Below are 20,654 nucleotides of genomic sequence, written 5' to 3' on the forward strand. Positions count from 1 at the left end.
ATTTTCTCATAATAATGCTATTATAAGAAAATAACAATTATGAGAAAATATGTCATTTAAATACATTATTAATGGAAAATATTTTGTTTAAATGACAACATACTGTTATTATGACATCATTGGAAATGTATGTGGCAGCAATGTACCACCATGCAGTTGTGACATAATTTCCTCCATAACAAACATTTTATAATGAACACAAATGGAAAGCTAAATATAAAGAGAATAAAGACAAATCAACAAATTATAGAGTGCACTTATATATATAAAAAATTGCTCTATATATATTTATAATAAGTCTGAAGATACGCCCAGTTATTGAAGGAACAAAGTATGCACACCAACGCATCTGCACAAAATCATACATATCTGAGTAAGAGGATTTTGTTCTTGGATTTCTTTCCAGTAAGGGACATAAATGTCTAATTAAGCAGGTCTAATTAGGTTTGTGGAGTGGAGAGATCATCAGGGTGGGCAAACAAGATATTAGGAGAGGGAGAGGGAGAGGGAGAGGGAGAGGGAGAGGGAGAGAGGGAGAGAGAGAGAGAGAGAGAGAGAGAGAGAGAGAGAGAGAGAGAGAGCATAAAGACAGAGAGACCTGCAAATTGTATAGCATATTCAGAAAAAAAAACCTTAAGACATTATTGTAAACAATAGCCACAACACCCCATTTATTTTTGTTTTATATGTTTGTTTGTTTGTTTTTTTCAATTTATCATTGCCTTCAAAATAATGCATTGTGATATTATTTTCATGACAAACATTCATGATGTATAAACTGTCACTGAAAAATGCTGTTACATTTGAGGCAACATATTTTTTTTGTCATTGTTTAATAAGAATAGTCATGTTTTTGAGGTTTCATGAGATTCAAACACAAGCTCAACAAACACCAGCAAAGTTTGCTTAACTCCTACAGCATATTCTCCCTGAAAGATGTAATTACAATGGTGCAAGCAACAAAAATAAATAAACAAACAAATAAATAAATAATAATAAAAAAGAAATACATTAAATTAAAATGCTGTGCTGTGCTGGTTTAAGCAGCATCCATTTGTGCAGAGGCATGAATTTAGAGAATAAATAAACAAACTGTTAATGTGCCAACTGTCCAGAGAGACAGCTGTATCCATCAGCAATGCAAGAGGCAGACAACTGTAAAAGAAACACTTTCCAAAGAAAATGGAGCTAAATTTATTGCGAATGGCAGCTATTATCAAGAGTGATGTTAAGAACGTTCAGACAGCGTGACACTTCTGGGTCATTATTAATGTCCTCACTCTTGCTGCATTCCATTTTCTTTTTCATTCCATTTGTTTTGTGATGTGAAATAAAGAGGTGCATATGCACTGTCCAGCTCTTGTTTTTGTCCTGGAAATGCATTGGCCTTTTTGTCCCAAGAGGCAAAAAAATCCAGACAGACATGCTTTGTGTCTCGTGTAAATGTCCCTCCTTCCTTTCTCCTTTCACAGGTGGATGGAGCTCCAAAATCTCCAGCGCTGTCTGTCGTGGCTCTGAGCGCCAGATACTCTCATGGGCCAATGCATCGAGTCTCTGCTCTCTGCCAGCCTGTCCACATGTAGCAGCCTGTGTCTACAGCTATCCGCCAGTGGAGTCTTCATGAACATCTCCAGCCATTTTACGCTTCTCAGATAGAGGTATACTGCAGTGAGGTGTTCAAGGAATAACACACCCCAAATTCTCTTATCGTTTACTCCCAAAACTGTATGACTTGAATAATAGGAGATATTTGGCAAGACGTTTCCACTACTCTTTTGAAAGTGAAGTGAGACCACAGACTCTCAAGTGCCGAAAACAGTTAATAAGTGACATTTATGATGTTATAAATAATTTATATGTCAAATAAATGCTTTCTATTCATAAAATAATCCTGAAAAAAATCCTGAGCAAATGTTTTCAACAGTAATCAGAAATGTATTGAACAGCAAATCAGCATATTAGAATGATTTCTGGAGGATCTTGTGGCAATGAAGACTGGAATAATGATGCTTAACATTGACTATAATCAAATGCATCACAGGCACAGAAATAAGATGCATTTAAAATATATTACAATAGAAAGCTGTAATTTTAAATTGTAATAATATTTCATAATATTACAGTTTTTACTGCATTTTTTAACAAATAAATGTAGCCTTGGTGAATATTCTTTTAAAAACATAAAAAAATCTGACCAACTTTATGTATTTATTTATTTATTTGTTTAATTTTGAACATTAGTCTAAATTATATATTTATTTTACTTTAAATTTTATAATTAAATCAGGGTTTAACACCTTTATATGGTTTTGAATCAGATTTTGCAATCTGACTAGTACTCTCTTTGTTTTTGGACATTGTGGTCAGTCTGGATTTTTTAGCTCAGATATGGACACAATGTCATACACCAATGTCATACTGTAAACGATTTCATTACTTGTGAAATTACACTGTGGATACCGTCCTAAAAGTCGGAAAGCAAATCAGTACTGGTTTTTCTCATCATTTATTCCTTCGTATCTGAAATTGACAGATTTGTGGTTCAAAACACATCAATGTCAAACATTGCTGCTGTCTAATCATCTGGATATGATGTGTTTACATAATCAAGTTGTAAGGCGCACCAAGCTCTCCACACGTGATTCAATTTACATTTAATGCGGTGTGTAATGTTGTTTTTGAGTGAAAATATAATAGACAATAATACAAAGATATGCCCTTTAGAGTTTACTTTTAATTTAAATAGGAATCTGCAGGTTAATGAATGGATTAATGGATGGATGAATGATTGAATAAATTAATGAATAAATAAATAAATAAATACAATACTCCTCAGCTCATATTCTTATACTTAAAGGTCTATCTTTTATATTTGCATGTTCAGTCAACTCAAACTATTAGCTAATTTTCATATTGTTATTTGATATCATCCCACAGCTGTTTCTATCTGTTATTTTGCCACAGTCATTAGTCATAACTAGTTATAATTAACTTATAATTAGTCAAACAATATATAGTAACAACAGACCACAGTTGCTGGCTGTCTTGCATGTGTGAAAAAGATACATCTAGCACAGCAAAGTCACGGGCGACTATGGTCAGAGGTCAACTAAAAGGTAAAAGTATGCATGTTCTTTTGGAAAACAGGGCTCCCATGATCTAGTGCATACACCTGGCCTAATTCAAGGTGAAGGGTTCTTTAAAGCTCCAGAAACATGATGCTTTTAGAGCCGACTACTGAGGCCCTCTGGGTAATAGCCTCAGTCGAAAGCATTTCAGTGGCAGCTCACTCTAAATGTCATATCAGTAGTCTGAAGCATCATTTTTCTTTGGGAATGATATGACTGAAATGCCACAGACACACATGAAGCTCATGCAGGTGCTTTGAATGCATTGGGTGAATGATCTAAACATTATTCTGTTAATGTCCATATTTGGATATCAAATATGTTATTGTAATTGCATGTCCTTAAATGGTACAGTACAGGGCAGAAATTGAAAATTTTGAGTAATTTTGAGTAATGGTGCTGCACTTTTTTTTGGTGCAGTGCACAACATTGTTTTGTGCATTCATTCACAAAACAATACAACACTTGTGTACAATACAACACTGACGATCCAAGTATATATTAGGGCTTTGTAACTTTTGCATTTTAATAAAAAGTATGCAACGTTTGCATCCCAAATGACACAATGTATGCACTCAACCATGTAGTTGTCATTCATAATCAGAGTCTGACAATCCCTCCCTTTTACATAATTAAAGCAGTTGAGTGCATGAAGTGTCCAATATTCCATATTTATTGATTAATTGATTTATGTACTTATTTAAAGTTAATCAAGTGCATCATCCAGGCAAGTGCACTTTTTCGATACAAAACAGTACAGAATAGTGAATAAGTATACGATTTGTGAGGCACCTACAGTATATACCATTTTTATTTATTTATTTCATTTGTTTTGTTTGATAGAAGTTTGAAATATTTTGTGTTGCTTTGTTCTGTTTTTGTTTTACTTTGTTGTTGTTTTTTTTGTTGTTCTTTGCGTTATGCTACTTTTTTTCTTGCTTTGTTCTTTTGTTTTCCTGTTGCTTTTTTGTTATGTTTTGTTCTGTGCTATGTTGTGTCATTTTACTCTTTGTTCTGTTGTTTTATATGTTGCTTTATGTTTGTCTTTTTATGTTTTGGTTCTTGTACTTTGTTTAGTTTTGTTCTGTTTTTTTTTTTTTTTTATTTAATTTGTTGTGCTGTGCTTTTTATATTTTGTATATATATATATATATATATATATATATATATATACACACAGTACAGACCAAAAGTTTGGACACACCTTCTCATTCAAAGAGTTTTCTTTATTTTGATGACTATGAAAATTGTAGAGTCACACTGAAGGCATCAAGGGCTATTTGACCAAGAAGGAGAGTGATGGGGTGCTGCGCCAGATTACCTGGCCTCCACAGTCACCGGACCTGAACCCAATCGAGATGGTTTAGGGGTGAGCTGGACCGCAGACTGAAGGCAAAAGGGCCAACAAGTGCTAAGCATCTCTCGGGGAACTCCTTCAAGACTGTTGGAAGACCATTTCAGGTGACTACCTCTTGAAGCTCATCAAGAGAATGCCAAGAGTGTGCAAAGCAGTAATCAAAGCAAAAGGTGGCTGCTTTGAAGAACCTAGAATATGACATATTTTCAGTTGTGTCACACTTTTTTGTTATGTATATAATTCCATATATAATTCCACATGTGTTCATTTATAGTTTTGATGCCTTCAGTGTGAATCTACAATTTTCATAGTCATGAAAATAAAGAAAACTCTTTGAATGAGAAAGTGTGTCCAAACTTTTGGTCTTTACTGTATATATATATATATATATATATATATATATATATATATATATATAGCTACATTTGTTTAGATTGCTTTTGATTTGTTTAGTTGTTCTGTGCTTTTTGTTTTATTGTATTTTATTTTGATGTTGCTTTTTAATTGTATTTATTTATTCATTCATTCATTTATTAAAATACACAAACATATGTGTGATGTAAGAGTAAGGGCAGTAACAGCTCATATAACTAACCACCAGGGCTTTATCACAGTGTGGGTAGCGAATGAATAGCAGTGTGGGTCTGAAAGGTTGTCTATGCTAACCAAAGGTAATGTGTCAAGACCACATCTGTCTGACTGACCTCATTCAGCAGTAGAGCTTCACATACTCGTCCAGACAGTACGGTAGAGGGTAGATGATGACAGTATCTGGAGAGAGTGGGCGGCAGAGCGTTTCAGGGTCATTTAGGCTGTAAAGGCTGACTGATATTATATGTTCACTGACTGAGAGGTTCTCTCACAACTGAGCAGAAATCAAATCAGTCGCTCCTTGGCCAAGTTTATTTTCTTCGGGGTATCCATGCGGAACTGCACTAAGGCAAACATCAGCAGAACGCCCAGCAGATTTTAGCTATTCAAGGGCACAGAATTTTCATTCGCTGGTTACGTTTTCCTTATGCTGAATCTCACTATGAAAATAACATGTCATAATTTGTTAGACAAACTGAGAGGACGGATGAACACTGAATATGTTGGTAGGGCAGGATTAAGCATTTTATGATGGATTATTGACTTTAAAAACACATTTTCGAGTTCAAGACCTAGGAAAATGAGTCACACAAACTGGGTCAGATTAAATTATCTCAGCATTTCTGATGAAGCTGTTGAGTTGATATAATTGTCATTCCGAATAGAGACTTGTTGTTTGGGGGCACTTACATAAGTTATCAATCATAACGATGCGCTTCATGCAGTGATTTTCTCACTGCACGAAACCTCTTGAACTCATTTGACAGTGATTTTGCAATTTTGAATAGACAATAGGTTTAGATTCAGATGCATTAGTATTAATCACTATGACTAAAACACATCCAGGCATACATATTAAGATAAAAAAAACTAAAAAACTAAACCCTCATTTCTTTTTCTGGAAAGTACTTTTGAAAGGGAATAATGCACTAAATGGAGTGGTGTTAATTCAGGGGCATTGTGCACCTATTTTAGGCAATGTTTGTGGCTGTATTTAATTACTTGGTGCCCTTTGCAAGAGAAGACTTATTATTGTAAGTATTATGCACCAATATATCAGCCAATAATTGGTATTGGCAGATAAAAGCAATTATTTCCAGATCAGATGTTCAGACCCAATAATATCATGTCATTTAAAAGGATGTGGAAAATAGTGTCAGACTTCAACGTCTTAATATATATATATATATACATATATATATACTCATAATGCATTTTGAAGAAAATGAAATATATAAAATATAAATATATATCATATATCAAGACAAACTCCTTGTGTGTGTGTCAGTGGCGTAGGCAGAAATTGTATTTTGGGCGGGCCATTAAAAAAGTAAGTGGGCCAATAGTTTTTCCTAGAAAAAAAATATGACTTAAATAATAATAAAACCTTATAGAGTGGAAAATGAATAGACAAACTGCAAAAACAGTTACACCTTTATTTTGAAATATTTGGCAAAGGCAATAACAAAACACTGTTTAATGTTCAACCAACAGAGTTCAATACCAGCATAGACAATAACCTGTCTATTTTATTCAAGTTAGTCAGCAGAGCAGACAGTTAACCCGAAAATATAGACTAAAAGTAAAATAAATTCAAATAATGAAAACTCTCAGCAGAGCATGGTTTGAAATAAATAACAACACACTCCCTACAGAAAATCGCGTCCTTAATTACACTGTACTCCAACCAAGAAAACTGTCCATACAACTATGATGAGAAGCTCCTTCATTTTCCTATTCTTCAAAGTGCAGTGAAATACCTTCAGATTGGGTTGTGAAGGTGGTTCATCTATTGCAGTTAGATCGGCGGGTGAACACGCCAGGCTGACCGGGAGAGAGCACTGGCACTTTTTAAATAAAACATTAAAGAAACTTGTTTAGCCATTATTATGGCGATGTTAATACATTGGCTAAAGGCCACCAGAGCCCGCCGCTCAGAGAGTCTTCGTGTCGCCCTAGCAACCATAGCAACCAATTAGGCTTACGTTCTGGCAACAACTTGCTTCAACAATTCCATTTTATTCGGAATAAAAATTAAACACACACCAGTCAACAATAAATCAGGTTTATATTTATAGATTTCCTTAAATACATTTGAATAATAAAAATAAACTAAACATGTATTTTAATCAAACTTGCCTCGGCGGGCCATTACTGGCTACGCACCTGGTGTGTGTAATAAATAACCAATGGACCCAAGAGCAGAAGAATAACAAGCAGGCTTTGATGATCGACCAAAAGGGCTTTACTGAAGACTCCTAGTTTCAAAGTACAACATAAAGGAAGCCATGCTTCCTCAGTAAAAGTACAAAACAAAGGATGAGCAAAAACAAATCCAGAAACTCCACCAACTTGGCTTTCTTAGCAAGGGTTATACATGCTAAGTAGGCTCAAGATTAAACAGAATTCAAAGGAAAAGGCACAATTAAATATGCAGAACACAAACAAGATAATGACCAGGTAGGAGAAATCAAGTCCTAATTAGTGGTCACCCAAAGAGTTCTACAATGGCTGGGCCACCTAGTGGACAGGAGAGCCATTACATCTCATGACTGTCAATGGTTGGGAGAGTCATTACAAGAGCAGCAACTAGAGGCTGGAGCCTTACAAAGGGAAATATTAGTTCATAATAGTTAATATTACTGAATATTATTTCATAGTATTTGTTCACATCTAACGGCACATGATGTTTCTGTTAATTTTTTACTTCTTATTTTTAAATATATAAAATTTGTTATATCTGAAATATTATATAATTTTAATATAAGACATACAAGACATACCATTTTCTGTTTTAATCTTCTTTAGATATTGCTGCATGTCTCTTCTGATGATGTAATGCCCAGTTTACATGGCTGTAAATATCAGTGATTTGGTAACAGTTGTTTAGGGAAAGATTAGTGCGCTGGAAGAGGAAGTGTTTGGGCTTTAAATCAGGGTGGGCTGCGGAGTGTTGAATTACTGTCTCAAGAGCTGATAAGATCTTATTTGTGTGTTTGTGTGTGCAATGAAGTTTGACCACCGTGTTTAATGGCTGAACAAATACATGACTCTAACAGTTTAGTTTTCAATGCTAACACTATATATCAGTATGGCCTTGATCAGATTGCATCTATATACTTAATTACATTAACATAATTGTGTAACCACATGCTCCCCAAAATAAGGACTTTTACTGCATATATGGTATGCAAAATACCCTGCTTTAATTCAGTATTTCATGTTTTATGTATCAGGATTATTTAACTGATTGATTTGCAGATCACATGGTTTTAGCATTTATTGTTTAGCTGAAAAGAATGAAAGTTCCTTATGAAATTGTATACTCTTGACAAAATGATCTGGAGGACAGAATAAGATATGACAGCTGCAGAGAACAAGCAAACCCCTTTTCTAAATATGATTTTGCTTAGGTTTATTTGCAGCTTATTATGTCAAATTGTGAATCTTGTTTTTTTATGGCAGTTTTAGGTTTGTTTCTAGTCTAAATAGGCCTCTGTCTTTATTTCACTCCTCAGAATTGTGAGCTGAGGGAACAAGTTAGACATCAATGACAAAAAATGAGGGCACATGAAATGTGCAGTAAACAGGATGTGGAACATCACTCTGAAATAACCGAAATAACCATATTTCAGACAGGCCGGGTCCATTTGTATTAGCAAGTTGCATTTGTAAGTTTGTCTTCAAAAAGTACTTTAGAATTTTCGCAAGGCCACAGGGAAAGAATTTGCAAAAATGTGTATATTAAAAAGCTTGAATTATGGAAATATTTGCCTAGCTAACACGTTGGGGGATATATGTTTAGGGCCTGAGGCGGCAGGTTTTGGCAATCAATGAATCCAGCTGCTAATAAATCAGTACAGAATGTTATACTGTCACATGAATATTCTGCAGAGAAGGCCATTATGCACAAGGATAACAATGGATTTTTAGAATGTTCATTAAAATTGCCTCATATTTTGCAACTTTCTTAATAATTCCTTAATTTAAATATGATACATGTAGTAGATGTTCTTATTCAGAGAGACTTTAAGGCAGTCCATTAAACTGGAGAACCAGTTTAGAAGATGTGCAAATAAAAATTTAATTACAAATATGTCAAAATTATTATTATTATTATTATTATTAATATTGTTAATATTGTAAAATTTTTGTTGTATATATTAATTCATTCATTATTGTATTATATTACAAAACATTTACAGACAAGTTTCAGTGGCCAAAAAGTACTGGTCAGTTGTTGACTTTTTATTTATTAATTTATTTACTTATAAGTAAAAATATACTTTATAATATAATTTGTTTGTATTTTTGACAGACACAAATCACACTCATTGTCAGCAAACTCTTCGGCACATGGTGAGACACCATTATACCTACAAAGATTTAGTTAAAAATAATAATAACAATAATTCAGTAATTCCCCAATTCAAAGCAATTCAAACCATAATATCACAATTTTAGCATTGTCCCCACCGGCATCCCCGAAAACTCCACCTATGATCCAACTATTCCAAAACCCAGATGGCTACAGAAACTTACAGTTACAGAGGTGCAACAGGAATATTTCCAAATGCGCATAGAAAGCTATCTTCAAGCGGCAGTGTATATCTTTAAATATTTTTTTTTTTCTTATCACATCAAAGAAAGTGGCCTTGAGGGACAGCTGCATGCAGGGCTGCTGAATAGAAGCCTGTCTCACAGATTACACCGCTGCTTTTCCTGTCTCCTTGAAACAGCTCTTTTGAAGAGCCGCCCAGTTCTGCGGGAGCACCTCACAAAGGTCATGGCCAATTATGTGTTTCTGTATGTGGTGCTGTTTGTGTGTGATTTCTTCCTGCAGTATTAAAGAATTCCCTCTGTCATTCACATTGGGTCATAAAACCAAACTGCCCGTGTTTGACACAGCTTTACATCCGCATGGCTGTGTGGATTTTGACATCTCTGAATTAATGGAGTTTAATTCAGAAAACTCCCATTACTAAAATAGTTGACAAATAATTCAGTATGACATTAGCATATGCATAAGTGTTGGCAACAACATGTCAGAACAGTTTAGTCTGACAGCAGTGTCCTGCAGTGGAGTACTTCAAATATCTGCAATAATTCAGTAAGACATGGTTTTGTAGTGTTATTATTATTATTATTATTATTATTATTATTATTATTATTATTATTATTATTATTATTATTATTATTATTATTACTTTGAATTATTATGCATGCAATTTTATATAATATAATAAAATAATTGATAGACTGTATAGAATGTTTCTACATGTGAAAATGTACTTACGGTTTAGGTAAAAATCTCAGCTAAATGTATGTATATTTTAATATTTTGACATATTTATATTTATAAATTCGAAATATTGAAACTCTTTTTGCACAACACATATTTTTGTCCAATCCTATTTATTTATTTATTTATTTATTTATTTAAATTACATTATCATTATAGACCATCTGATTGGACAAAGACCTGTGAAGTGCAAAATGATTCATAAATGAGAACACACTATACATTTATTTAATTATTATTACGATTTTAAATTACTTTTTAAACGTTTAGGACTGCATTTGCATATAGATTGGATCTTTAATGTTTTATGAACCATTTGTAAATAGTCTGATTACTAATTAAATAAATGTTCATGGTTAAATACGCCTTGAGCTCATGCTATCGATTACCACAAGTAGAACAAATGAAAAATGCTCTTATATATAGGAGCTGTGGAATCAGACAGGTTAACTGATATTGACTCATTTCATCTCATTTAATACAAATCTTCAAGGACTTCTTAGATCCTTAAAATAAATGTTTCACATTCAAGACAAGTCTACAATTTGCTCCAGTGCCAAGGATATTCAGGGCATCATCCCCCTCTGAGACTTAACGCAAAACAATTAACAGCTCATCCTGCATCAGTCTGTGATTAAAATGTCTCCATTTTCTCAGTGAGGAAACCCTCAAACTGTGAATATACTGTATGAATCCACTGCATTTCATTAGAAAACTCAAGTCATGTTAAATCGACCAAGGAACATCTGCAGTCAAATGAGGCCTACAGTACCTAGATGGATTGTGACAAATACGCAGGCATAAAAAAAAAAGAAAAAAAAAAATTGAAATGGCTAAATTCTGTTATTACATTGATATTTTCTAGGATTTTATTGATAACAATAATGCTATTTTGCTGAGTGTGTTATTGTACTGAGATCTTAATGACTAGTGTGGACAGATGACTCCTATTTTTGATATTCTTTATATTATGTGTGGCGATCAGTTCATAGCAGTGATAGAAATCAATCTTTTCCTAAAAGTTTAAATTGATTTGTACCTTTTTTGGGCATTTTAACCTTTATAAAACCATTTCTAAAGTGCGCATCTTCTTTTCCGTCAAATTCTTAAATTGAATCAGTCGAATAGAATAATAAGTCATTTGGGATGTTACCAAGCAAATTAAATCAGCATTGACAAAATTTATCTCTGTAGTCACTTGGTCACAGTTTAGTATTTCCCAGAGGCGTCACTAGGCCCTTTTTAGGGGGGCTTCATATTTGATTAATACATTTTTTATCGCTTCAGTCCCCTTTAAAAAAACTCAATTGAAACAGCGGCAAGCTGCGTCAAGTTTCGGCTCCTCCCCTTATCTGAGTCTGCTTGGAGTTAGCGCATTTTTCAATCTTCAGTGGCGCCGAGCAGAGCGAACATCAGAGAGTACAAGGTGTGTCGTGAGTGCATTTATTGATAGATTGCTATGATATTACATCTGCATTGGTGCAGTTCTTTGTCATAAATGCATTGCAGTTTACATAATGTAATGCTACTGGAGCATTGGGAGCAACACGGGACGGTTCGGTTTCTCATCCAATACCAATACGTTTAGCTGCGTTCACCTTCAGCCCTGTCACACAGTGTGATAGTTATTTTTTATTCCTACAAAAATGAAGCAATTGACACCCATCAAAACAAACTTTAGAAAACGATCATGATTTATTTTATTTATTTACTTTTTAAACTTTAAAACATATTATTTTGTATTTTTGCATTACATTATGCTGCCATGCACAGAAATGATTAAAGACACACATCATTATCTGAAAGCACTAGATGGCCCAGAGAGAGAACATCATTATTATTTTGGAGTTTTTTTGTTTTGTATTAATAAATATAGTTTTGTATTAAGTAATAATGAATCAGGAGGAGTGTACATACATATATTAGAGTAAGAGTAAAAGGGATTTGTGATTTTATTTTAAGTACTTGATTTATAGAAGTGGCAAATTGATAATTCATGTTGTTATTTTTAATAAATTGAAATAAATATAGAACAGATTAATCATATTGCCAATAGACAGTTACATTAATACACGTTTAGCTGGTTAGTTAAATGATTTGAAATTAAATTGATTTTAACGGGGTGACTTGGTGAATAACCAACCGTATTGTTGATTATAAAGGCTAAAAAGCTTAAAAAATAAAATAATTTATATTTCATTGTTGATGGACTTAGTTACCTAGCTTTCCTGGTAGGTTTGTCTGAGATAATGATTCATAAATCAACCTATCAGTTGACCCTATGTTTACTTTCTTCACTGACAGACAAAAATAAAAAGCCTATATCAGTCAAAGCTCAGCTTTACGAGGAAAAGACAGAGCAAGATAAAAACCAAGAGAAAAAGAGTTTGATGCTGATGAGGTGAGAAAAAAAACAGCTGCCCGCACATGGTTTTAAAGCTATTGTCATCCAATTTTTTGGCCTTCAAAACATCTTAAAATGCACATATGTAGATCAGAGAAATCAAAATTCTCTCGGGGGAGCAAGCCCCCGAACCACCCTAAATACCCCACATTCGGTACCTCAGTGATTATAAACCTGTGCCATATGCATGTTAATGGATGAATGAATGAAACTAGTTAATAATGAGCATTAGAGCATAAACTAATTTTTTTATTTTTTTTTTTTACATCATACCCTCATTGGGGGCTGAGCCCCCCTAAAATGAAAATCCTAGAATCGCCCCTGGTATTTCTTGTACAGTGAATGGCTCGTAGTGCACAATGTAGGTGATAGGGAACGATTCAGATTGTGCAAATATGCTTTTGATTGGTGAAAATGAGGTCTGGTTTCACGTTGTTCACGCAAACTGTGGCAACTCACTTCCGGACTTTGGCTCCATTCCAGAGACACAATTGCACAGAGTGGATCATATTAGTGTCGGCATTTATTAAAAACTTGTATAACTAACTTAAACAGCCTGATTATGACCACTATTTTGTTTTACTAAGTTTAATACTGAATCTACGGCCCACATAGCAAATGTCTTCTGGCCCAGATCCAGGCCACACAATCCCTTTTCCCTCGGCCCAAGTACCGCAAAGAATGAAGGTTCTCCTGAAGTGGCCCACATGTGGCCCGCATGGATTTCAAGCAGGCCAGATGTGGGCCGGATCTGGGCCAACACTATATTGCTGTCTGGGAATACAGAATCTTAATATTTCATATTATTGCCTTGTATATTACTATAATCGCAATTATTCATTTTGTGACATGCTTTGGTAAACCAGACAGCAACATAGTGTTGGTCCAAATCCGGGCAAAAAAAAAAAAACACTATTGCATTGGTTTTTCTATTTGTTTTTATAAAGAAAAAAATCAACCAATAAAGAGTGAGTGTATAAAGTATACCGTCTATAAGAGAAACCAGAAACACGGCATGCCACAATCTATGACGAAACCGGTGAGAGCCAATTTGGATCTGTTCCTCACACCAAGCATTACATGGATAAAAAGGATTTAAATAAAAATAAAATACTTTCATGATCATTTTATTTAATGCTTGTGCATGACAGCATACTAATAAAAATTATGTGCCCCACTCTCTATTATAGATCAGTGTGTGCCACTTTGTAAACCAAATAAATATTACATGATAATGTTTAAATTATCTCTCTCTCTCTCTCTCTCTCTCTCTCTCTCTCTTTTCATGTAAGGATTCTAAGATTATTTGTACCAAGAATAATAATTAAAAATTGTATCAAATTATAATTAAGTGCAGATTAATGCACTTGACTGTTTTGTTTAATTTTGAAATTATAATGTTTCATTCTGTTTTTACTTGCCATTTCAAAGACTACATTTTAACAATACTACACTTCATTAAAATGTCTGTGATCATTTAACCATTATCATGCAATATTGTATTTATCTTGTTTATCATGGGTCACATAATATGCTGCCAGATCTTAGCCTGATTTGGGCCACATACTGTATCACCTGACTGATCTGGGCCACACTCCTCCCACCAACAATCGGCTCGGATACTGTTTGCCGGTTCCCCGCCATGCCGTCATTGCCACACATGGCCCAGCTCTGGCTGAAAGGGTACATGCCATTGCCGGCAGGAGGCCAGCAGTGTCAGCTTGAGGCAACATTTGGGCCAAGTCCGTTTGCTATGTGGGCCGGGGTAATCTTTTAGACAGCTGCTATCAAATGCCTTTTTAACAAGCTCAACGGCGCTAGCTTGATCATATATAACCAAAATGCTATTGGCTATTTTAAAAAGGGGGCAGGGCTCCTCGATATGTCCCTGGTCTAACCTAGACTTCTTATATTGCCTTAACTCATGAGTCATAGATATTAGTAAGACATATTAACTATAATTGCCTTTTGTCCTTTGGATAATTAGCTGTAAATTCGAGGGACACATAGCTTAGTCTTGTGTTCATTGCCACTCACCTCCACGCCAAGACAAACAAACTGGAAAGGGAGGAAGGGATTCACTTCTGCGGCTCTTTGCTCTGTAATGTGCATGCACCAATCAATATGTGTTACACTGCTGTGCCGAGGAGATGTCTCTCAAAAGAGTCTCACCATTTTCAGACCCGACCTGATATTTAGAATTTATTTGTATTTTTTTGCTTGACCAGGAAGGCTGTGCACAAACAGAAACACACACAGACATATATACTAAAACAAAAAACACACACCCATAAGAAAGAGCACTTTCTCTCAAGGAAGAAAAAGGGCAGGTGCTCGAGCACCGTTTGATGTCTATGTGTGCACCTGCCTGAATCACAATATGCCAATAAACAACAATATTGCACGGCTATGAGTGTGTTATTGCATTTATACAACAGTTTGACAGCACAATTGTGTAAATATATAAGAAACAACAATGGAGTGTCTTTAAAAACCCTCTTTTGTGCAAACTTCCGCCACGGTTTCAAAATCAGTTTGACAGTTTAACAGCTGAGCCCAAGCCTCCGTTTCTAATCCAAAAAGTAACTTTAGAACTAGTAACGAAGGACCGTTGAGTTGATTTATTGAAAGCTTACTGTATTACTGTATTATGTGGAGTAGAGTATTTTGAGAGAGATATGAACTGAGTGAGGGTGATTACCTGCTTTTGATACAGCATTCATTCTTCAGCTCAATCTCATATTCACAATAAAACATTAGTTTGGATGTCCACTAGGTAAAGTGATATCTTTGTCGTAATTCTATCTGCTAAGTGTGATTTCTGATGACAGCACTGCTCAGTGTATTTGTTGGCTGCCTCTTACAAGCTTTTGTTGAAAGTCAATAATTATTTCCTTGTTTACAACACTGTTTCAGCCTCTTTCAACATAAAAGTCTTTACTGCTAACTGCTAACGAAAAACAGTCTCTTGCTGCCATCTAATGGCGGAACAATGTAACTCAAATCACAATCACGAACACAAACACAGCTGTTTTCCAATGCTATAATTTAACACTACTATTATTTATATAAAATATTATTTATTGAATATTGATATCTATTAATCAAAAACAACAGCCATCATAAAAATTGTTTGTTGCATCATAAAATATTTTTTTTTTCTTTTTTATTATTATTATTATTGTAGTGGATTTGTGAGTCCGCCATGACACTTGCTGTGAGAAATATTGCAAATGGAGTGACACAATATTCTCGTTCTGTTAACACTAGAATATTGCACTCCTCTAAGCCAAACAGATTTGAGGACCAGAATTATTATTATTTTTTTTTGTGTGTGTGTAATAACAATCACCTTTAAAATAATCACATTTTGTTGTTTTATATATATATATATATATATATATATATATATATATATATATATATATATATATATATATATATATATATATATATAAAAAAAAACAGATTTACTGAGTTGGAAAAATTATCACCCCCTCCTAAAAATGACTAATAGCTAATCACCTTCTCAATGGCAAACAGAGCCATTTGACTTTCAATTGTGATCAGCTGTAGTTATTTTAATTAGCTCAGCATGAAAAGAGCTTTCCTGGAGCATTCTAGTCCTTGGTAGTGCAGTATGTATGTATGCATTTATTTATTTTACATTGTACCTACAGTAAATTGATATTAATTGACAGACTGAATTGAACATTTATATTTGTAAAATTAATTTACAAGTATAATAATTGAAGACATTTTTAACATTTTAACATTTAGACAAAAGGTAATTGACTTTTCACTGGAGGAAACATTATTATGGATTATGGTCTTATATTTTAGCCAGAAGCAAAGTTTAAAGTTAAAATGCTTTAATGATGGATTTACTTCTTAGAAAAACAGCTTTTCACACAGCGTTAATTGATGGACTTGATGGAATTGTGTGGATTACTTGTGGATCAATATGGTGTTTTTATCAGCTGTTTAGACTCTTAACCTGGCAGTACACAGTTACTGCAGAGGATCCATTGGTGAGCAAGTGATGTAATGTGCAGGGGTGCACATAATCTTTTCAGCCTGGTTCTCATAAGAGAACCTGGAGATTTGGTTTGGTCCTCACCCTGCATATAGCGTGACCCATTAAATATAACTATAAAAAATGAATTAATAATAGGTATAATATTATTGCACTTTATTTAGTTAGTTTTAGTTTAAATAAAATAATAGTAAATAAACTAAATAATAGTGTGTGATAATATTATTAAAAATAAAAGGCAGTCTTAGTATTAAATACAAATACATTTATTTTATAGCAAACTTAAAAATAAAATGCTAATATTTACTACTACTTTTTTTGTTTGCCTCTTTAAGAAGAATCGCGTTATGTAATCCCCAATTTTAAGTCGTTTTGGATAAGAGTCTAAAAATAAATAAATAAAAGCATTTTCATCATATTCAAACTTAAAATCAGCAGGCTTTTATATTGGCGGGTTTCCGGCAAGTAAGTATACGCGATAAATAATATTTATAAATAATATTTAGCGCTGCTGCTGTTTAAAGAGTGTCAGTGGATGAATGTCACAGTTTTGCATTGTGCTTTGAAAAAACAATTTTCAACAATTTTTTGGATTTTTTTAGGGTGAACTATTCCTTTAAGTGAAAACCTCTGCAAAATGTACCTACTAGTTTGGTTTAGTCATTTATTTAAATGAACCAGGGAACATCCTCAAATGAGGCCTTCAGTAGCTAGGAGGATTGTAATGGATACACAGGCCTCGGAAACAGTAGAAATGGCTAACTGCTGTTTTCTGAATGTGTTATGTACATGAAGCATCTGTTTTGGCTCAGAAAAAAAATCCTTGTTTCTGTGGATTGTCATTGTGTTGATATAATTCAGATCAGTGTTCAATACTGAGAAGCAAACCACAGGCCCACTGTTAAGATCGAATGCTTGATAATAGGATGTGATAAATGCACTCTCCATTGTGGATTGTCATAGCAACATGAACTAATGGGCATTATTTTACCCGAGCTGAATGGGAGCTGGAGACAGCTGATATCCAGGATAAAAAGCTCAGGGTTTGTGTCTATACTGGTTTCTGAGTTTTATTTTTGTGTTTTTCAAGCCAATTTGGTGCACCCCACAGGGGTATCCATCTTTGATAACACCCGACTGGGCCTCCACTGTGCCGAATTAAATCCATTGTGAATTTTTAATTGAAGAGCCCAGAACAGTAGCTTTACTTCAGTTCATAATTTGGCACATACTGTGAGTGACAGACAAGTATGACATCCGCCCTGTGGGTCGCGTCTCAAGTCCCAAGGCAGCATATGATTACTGTGATTGCTTGATTCTAGAGCTCTCCACTGGATGACATTGATTGAAGCACAAAGGGGTTTGAGTCACATGATGATGCACAACAATGCATTGCAGCAAAATAGTTGCAACTAATATGCAGGCGCTTTGAATAGACAGACAAAAACAAAACAAGCAAGCAAAATACTGCTGCAGCTGGTCAGAGTTCTGAGAGAGAAAAAAAAAAGGTGAGGTTGCCTTCCAGGAAAAGGAAGTTCAGATCGATTTACCACACTTTTTACCTCACCGGGCCCATGGGCACTCGGGTAGAAAGCAGACATGGACGTGGTAATCCATCTCCATTGTGTCAGAGCTCTCTGGGCTAGGAATTCTGTCAGTCGCAGAGGCACAAAATGTTAGAAAGACTCCGTAAATCACTTTCTGTCTCTCACTAGTAGAATCTTTCTAGTTCAGCTAGTTTTATCCACCGGTCGTTCTTTGAACGTGAGCTTCTTACAGATGGAGAGGTTTCAGGACAAGGATTGGCTACTGTTCTGAAGGGTATTTAGGTTTGTGTCTGAGTAGTGCCATGAACTAATCTTTCATTAATTCCCAGTGGAAAGTCCTAATACTGTATATGATGTGGCTTTAGCTTGATTCAGTGATTGAAGAATTATCTTTAGTTTAGGTTATACATGCTAATTTATTATATATATATATATATATATATATATATATATATATATATATAATATTTAAATATTCAATCTTAGTTTAATTAGCAGAGTCAACTGTGAGTCTGTTATCCAGTCTTCCTGAAAATGTTCATTTTAACACTGAGTTTGCAGCTGGTCTGCTTGTCTGTCAGATTAAAGACAAACAAATTATATAACATAATTCAAAATAAATATATAAATACATATATAAATAAAACATAATAATTTTAATTGTCTTTACACTACAATATACCCTAATAGACACTACCAGTTTGAGGTCAGTGAGATTATTTAGCCTTCTTAATTATTTGACAAAATTAACAAGTATTATGAAACATAAAAAAAAATATATATATATATATATATATATATATATATATATATATATATATATATATATATATATATATATATATATATATATATAAACCTTCTTTTGTACTGTTTTTATAATCAATGTTGAAAACAGTTGTTCACTGTATTTTTATTAATTAATTAATTTACTTTATAAATATTTTGGAAAATTATTAATCTGGATTATAGTCTTTTTTGTTCAATTTAATCCACTCTTTCTAAATAAAAGTATTATTTTGTTAATCAATCAATAATCTGCTCCCAAACTCTGAACTCTTGACTAAGGTTTGAGCTCATAGACCTGTGACAGCAACTCCGAGATGAGCTTTGAAGAATGAAACGATCCAGAGTTGTCAAATCATCAACATTTAAAAAAACTGGTAACTCAGTAATAAAGTACAAAGAACAGCACACTCTTTGGTGACACCAATGGTGCAGAAAAACACATTTAACTGGATTCCAAATCAGATTGATACATCAGAGATAACTTTCTATGAATCTGATTATCAGAGAAGCCTTCAAACAAGCCCCATGAGACTATTTGTCTGATTTATACCCATTTTGTTTTTTCTTTTTTTCTGTTTAAAATGGCTGTCTTGAAATGAAAAACAAATCCCTGTGGCTTGCTTAAGGCAATTACAATCAAAGTAACTAATCCATGGTTAAAATGGATTCACTCTGTGTTCATTTCTAAATACCAAGTAAATAAATATAAATCATTTATGTATGTATGTGTATATAATTGCACAATTCCTTTATACTTTCACATTTACATTTTATTGCAGGAAATATCCCCTTTTTTCACTTTCCAGAGTGTGCACCACAGTCAGCTCTGGGTGTCATTACACCACATTCTTCTTTCACATTTTGAATTTTTATTACAGGCAGTGGCATGACTTTATAATATATATATATATTTATAATTTTTTTTTTTCTTTTTTTTTTTTTTTCTTTTTTTTTTTTTTCAAATTCACACAATAATATATATATATATATATATATAAAACCAGTCACTCGTATGTTGTAAAGCCACAATTCTGCTGTAGCAGAATAAATTATGTCATAACTACTGGCAACCAGAGGAGCAGCTTTATGATGTCATAATATAACCACACAAGTACAGCTCTGAATCTATTAAAAAGCTTGTCATATGCATCTCAGCAAACACAAATTTACAACAGCTTTGTTTAAGCAAGACAGAAGTGCTTCTGTAAAATTGTTGCTTAAATCCTGTTTCATGGCATCCTAATATACACAAAGATTAATCTCTATTATAAGCCTCAAGACCTACTGAGATGCACTGATTTCATGAAGGACAGATACTGTACTTTAGAATGAACCTCATCTGTAACATGGAAATTGTTTTTATTGTTATTGAGATGAGAAGGTGGAATTGAATATGTGGGAATTCTTTGTACTGGTCTCTTTTTTCCTCTCATATTTCCAGACCGTTCTCATCCCAAGGCGTCATATACTGACCCTTTTGACATTTCGTCAACATCCTAC

At 33.9% G+C, this 20,654-nt stretch overlaps 1 protein-coding gene across 3 annotated transcripts in view; it reads left to right on the top strand.

The window, feature by feature from the left end:
• The window catches only part of LOC132122913 (leucine-rich repeat and fibronectin type III domain-containing protein 1-like protein), a 122,872-nt gene that overhangs the window by 51,982 nt on the left and 50,236 nt on the right, over positions 1-20,654 (top strand). For 2 of the 3 annotated variants that reach the window (XR_009426448.1, XM_059533413.1), the window contains exon 2: positions 1,473-1,658. The exons of the other annotated variant lie outside the window; for it this stretch is intronic. The gene's annotated coding sequence lies outside the window, so the exon portion shown is untranslated. The remainder of the gene's footprint in view (positions 1-1,472; positions 1,659-20,654) is intronic. 3 annotated transcript variants of the gene reach the window in all.

This window comes from Carassius carassius, chromosome 41 (genome assembly GCF_963082965.1).
Source record: "Carassius carassius chromosome 41, fCarCar2.1, whole genome shotgun sequence".
NCBI classification, from domain to species: Eukaryota; Metazoa; Chordata; class Actinopteri; order Cypriniformes; family Cyprinidae; genus Carassius; species Carassius carassius.